Genomic DNA, 5,450 nt, shown 5'->3' on the forward strand with positions numbered 1-5,450 from the left:
AAGGAGCAGTGAGAGCAGAGATCTCTCAGAATTCTGTAACAGACAGAGCAAGTACTGGTAACTTGGATTTCTGAAAACTTGGATTTCTGAAAACTTGGATTCTCAAATTAGATAGAGCAGTAGAGATAGAGGGATACAAGATGGAATGGCTGTCAAATTAGATAGAGCAGTAGAGATAGAGGGATACAAGATAGAATGGCTGTCAAATTAGATAGAGCAGTAGAGAGAGGGATACAAGATAGAATGGCTGTCAAATTAGATAGAGCAGTAGAGAGAGGGATACAAGATAGAATGGCTGTCAAATTAGATAGAGTTGGGAGAGTGATAGGATAGACAGAATTGCTTATAATGATAGAGAGAGAGGATCTTCTGCAGCAGGTCACCTGTAAGACACAAAAGGCCTGGAATTAGTCGTATTTCCAATATGCTTGGATTTACCATATTCTTCAGACTATATGGCACACCTAAAATCCTGTCATTTTCTCAAAAACATACAATGTGCCTAATGTATCGATTCTGGTTATGCTTACTGACCTCGAACGGGATTTCTGTGGTACACAGCGCTCAAAATTCTGTCAAATATTTTAGTAAGACTTCATAAGCTACAAAGCTACGCTGCTTGATGTATTGTCAGAGCATTATGGCTACCATAGTCAGGACCCTCGGAGAGTAATTTGTACGGTGCTTCAACATAACATTATGGTGTGTGTACAAGGACCTGGCACGTGCTAAGAGACATGCTTATGAAGCAGATTTCAAATTGATCAACCCATGAAGAGTTTGATGGATTTGTGGATGAGGAATGAACTGAAAAAGTGAGTATTGTTCTGTATTTTATGTGTTACAACTGAACAGTGTTGAGAGTTGTTTGTGAATGACTTGAATAAAGTTTGACTTATCTGACTGTTTTGTTTGGCTTAATCTGCCTTAAAAACAGACTTGTTTATTGACGTTATGCCTTATAATTTCAAAAATACAGTACATGTAGGGCTTTAAATACTAAAGAGTTCTACAGTAAATTATTGGACTGAACAGAATGACAATGTTTAACAAATGATGGTGGAACTGTTAAGGACATTTTTACATTCTATTAAAACAATAAACTAAGTCTATAAACTCAAACCAAGACGTGCTGCTACAGTAACTTACTGTAAATATTATATGGTCCAAATAAACCCGCACACTGAGGTTACAGCAGACAGTTTCAGGCCTCCTGCTTTAAACACTTTATATCCATTAAACTCAAAATTATTTATTGACTGGCCAAAAAGAACACAAACTTTCTCACATTTGCCTAAAAACATCTTGATGATCAGCAAGAGCTGTGAAATGATTTCAAAACACTATTTTGGACCTTAATTAAGACAACTGAAATTCAAACAGCAGTCGCTTTCTAAGATATCGGATTTGTGCCGTTCACACTGTCATACCATGATACCATCACTGATACCAACATGACAAAAAAATCTGATTTGATGCGCTTTCGCCTGCAGTGTGAACGTAGCCTTAGTCACTCAGGCAAAATACTTCTAGCGTTTTGACTTCATGCTAATTCATAAGTGGAATGAGAGAGAAAATAAAAATCGATAGCTGTGGTGCTCTTAAGTGTTTAAGGTACCGCCTATACTCACACTTAAATCCACAAACATAAGGAGAAATCGAACAACTGCATAAAGATATCTCTGACATTTAACTATGTTTGGACTTGATAAGCCATCAAAAATTAAAATCAGACATTAATGGGCTATTAAACTTCATTGACATTTTCAGGGGCAGTCAGTGGTCCTGTGTGGGGGCTTTGCTGCTACAGATTCTAAATCCTGACTATTTGTCTTTGCCCATGAGTGAAGGGCAAGATAACACAAATAGCCAAACTACTGTAAGTAAATTACTAAACATTACCATTACTGTCTACTTACCAGCAAAGGCAAAGCCAAAGATCTGTTCACTCTGTGTAACAAAAGACAAAGAACAAAAATACAGGCTCAGACAACTCCAATCAGCATTAGACAACAACAACTCTCCTCTGTTTTCTTTTTCCGCACCCTAATAAAGATGATCATCTTCATAAAGGTAATATGTAGTTTTATCCATTTGCAATAAGCCACACAAGTTTCTGAGTCATGTAATGCTCCAAAATTTAGGTTCAGTTACATAAGAGAGTAGATATTGTAACCAATGATTTGCTTCACCTAGCCTAGCACTGCACACTTTATCAAATGGTGATGTCACAATTTAAAAGTAGGCAACAATCACAAATGATAGCTTGTATGGAATGTTTGTAGGCTTTAACATTTGAGGTGGCCTGCATTCAAATTCTATTGACACAATAAAAACAAACACTCTATAAACTTACACCAAGATGTGCTGCTACAATAACTTACTGTAAATATTATATGGTCCAACAAAACCAACACACTGAGGTTAGAGCAGACAGTTTCAGGCCACTCTGTATGTATTTTGGCAAAATGAGAAATTTGGAGACAGCAGTTTCTACATATTTCAGTCATATTTGGGGCACGTTTGATACACAGCAATAAGCACTCCACTAAATCTATGATAAACTTATCATAGCTGATATTAAGGCCTAATTAGCTAAATTTAGTATGATGATAATTTCTTTGTAGATCATTTCATGATAAAAAGAACAGAAGTGAGTGCTGTATCTGAGCTGTTCCATGTAAGATCTTTGCTGGATATTCCCACATTTCTTAAACAAACAAACAAACAAACATGACTTTCAGACACAGTTCATCTTTTGTAAATTAGGCCAGGATTATTTTCAAAAAACAGCCTTGATAAAATATCAGGCCACTATAAAAATTTCTTATGTTTATGTTTTCATCCCACCTATATTTTGCAAGTCATTATGACAAATTACAAAAAGCAGTTTTCAGGCAGTGATTTAAGGGAAGAAGCTTTTGAAATCCACAATGCCCTACCACCAGTGGTCTCAAACTCTGGTCCTCAAGGGCTGGTGTCCAGAAACTTTTGTATGTGTCCCTGTTGCAACACACCTGCATAACATTAGTAGGTCATTAGCAAAACTCTACAGAACCTGACTGCATGCTGAGGTGGTAATTCGGCCATTTGATTCATGTTATAGCAGCTCATGAGTGAATGAACATGATGTAATGAAAGTACTTTTAGAAGTACATTTTTCCAAACACTTAAATTACTTCAATATTAGTAGTCTTAGGGGATGCCACTTCAGCATACAGTGAAATTCTATACTCTTACTAATGACCTACAAATGTTATTCAGGTGTTTTGTAACAGGGACACATGGAAAAGCTTCAGGACACTGGCCCTTGAAAAGTGGAGTTTGAGACCCCTGCCCTATGTGAATATTTAATTGTCCCTAAACTGCTAGTCATGAGCTGCTCTAATGTGAAACAAACAGATATAGTTCTGTAAAGGTTTACAAAGAGATTTCTAAGGATTTGGAGACCCAGAAAACAAAAACCCTCCCAGATGTTGTAGCTGAACAGGCAAAAACAAGTTGCCTAATAATATCTCGATGATAACCAAGAGCTGTGCTGACTAACTGCACTAAACTGAATCATCTATAGTGAGAGAAAAACACCAGCATTAAAGTCAAACATGGTGCTGTTACTGTGATGTCCCAGAGTTCCTTTACTACTTTAGGACCTTCAAGACCATCAACTCATCAGGTCCTGGGCTTAAGTTTAATCACACTTAGGATCTGAAGCACACAAGCAAGTCCAATTGAATGAATAAAACAAAACTTTTGGTATAAACTAATCAGTCTGGACTTTAATGAAATTAAGATACTTGGTATGACTTGAAAACCCTATATTGGGCCTTAATTAAGACTTTTTTTTCTTTTTTTGCCTGTCCTGTTTGGATCTAATTAAGACAATTCTGAAATTATAGTGGACCAAAATCAACCAGTGATGTAAACCAGTCATTACCAGTTATTGTAAATGCTTGATGGTAATTGTTGCTATCAGGGCATCCACAGCTGGGTATTAGAGACCAACATGTTTTTACATTAGACCAGGTTGTTCTGGTTCAAAAATGAATCATCACTTTAAAACTGCTTTTTGTATTTATCCAGGTCATCCTTGTTAGATGATTTGAAACATGTGAAAAAAGCATAAACAAAATAAATCTGCAAGGAAGAAAGACCTTTCTCAGCACTGTACCGCAGACAAAACCTTTACTTACCAGACTTGCGACGACCAGATCAGTATCCTAGAGAAAGGAAACAACACATCAGATCACTGTTTAATGACTTACACTGTTGAACCTCTTCACACACAATCCAATTTACTGTGAGATGAAATAACTAGTCAAATCCTCAATTTCTTCAAGCCTTTATGAACTCACTGTAGTCTGAAGAGGACAAACTTTAGTTACAGAGTCTCATATGGCGATAACATGTGTAATAAAGGCATGCATACTACAGAAGTGCAAAGAAGAGGCACCAATATTTGTTGGTACAGATTATGGCTTTTAGCTCCATCATTTTCTATCACAAGTCAGTGCTTAATAAAGTGTGGAAAACCACAACTGTTAGAATCAACGGAAACCTCATCAGGTTTTAGTTCTGATCTGAATATGTAAATCCTAAAATACATGTAAATTTTGACATGTCATAGTAACAACAGTGGCACACCATTTTTGCAATTACAAAAATTATAATAAAAAGTCCTTCCATTGTACCTGTTGGCAGGAATCTTTTTGTATTTTGCAATATTTCCCTTTTATATATAATTTTCAAACACACTGTATCAAGCAAATTATTAAGAAACTGATTTAAACTTAGTGTATATAAATTACACACCGGCTTTAACATACACAACATTGCCTACTCACAACTCTGGTTCTCTGAGTTTTTTATTATTGCTTAAATGTTTAACCTACCACTTCTATTCACTCAGGCAAAAATACTTCTATAGTGGTCTGACTTTAATGTAATACATAAGCAGAATATGAGTGAAGATATAAATCAACAACTGTGTGCTCTTAAGTGTTTAAGCTACCACTTACATAACTCACCTAAAATGCGTTCATAGTTGTGTCTGCTACGTAATCCACAAACAAACGGACAACACGAACAACTGTATAAAAACAGTTGTTCGTGTTGAAACATAAAATCAGACACAAATGGCCTATTAAGCTTCAGGGACAGTCAGAGGTCATGTGTGGGCCTTGCTGCTACAGGTATAAATTCTGACCATTTGGTTTTGCCATCAGTAAATGGTAATGTCACAAAACCAAACTATGTTAGGTAAGTTGCTAAACATGTTACACAGTGACATTCATATTGCTGCAGTTACAATTGCTGCTTACTTACCAGCAAGGCAAACCGAATTCTGTTCACTCTGTAACAAAAGAACAAAATACAGAATCAGACAACTGAAATCAGCATCAGGTCAATACTGCATCACAATCTGTAGTGAAAAAAAAAATAAAAAAAAATCA

At 36.1% G+C, this 5,450-nt stretch overlaps 1 long non-coding RNA gene across 1 annotated transcript; it reads right to left on the reverse strand.

Annotated features, from left to right (window-relative positions):
* Positions 1-239: 239 nt before the first annotated feature.
* LOC109198535 (uncharacterized) lies at positions 240-4,318 on the reverse strand. The gene is made up of 3 exons (XR_002059296.2): positions 4,191-4,318; positions 1,920-1,950; positions 240-383 (listed from the first exon to the last, which is right to left on the reverse strand). It is a non-coding gene; the product is annotated as an uncharacterized LOC109198535 (long non-coding RNA).
* Positions 4,319-5,450: the final 1,132 nt, after the last annotated feature.

Source organism: Oreochromis niloticus, unplaced genomic scaffold (genome assembly GCF_001858045.2).
Source record: "Oreochromis niloticus isolate F11D_XX unplaced genomic scaffold, O_niloticus_UMD_NMBU tig00003750_pilon, whole genome shotgun sequence".
In the NCBI taxonomy this organism is placed as follows: Eukaryota; Metazoa; Chordata; class Actinopteri; order Cichliformes; family Cichlidae; genus Oreochromis; species Oreochromis niloticus.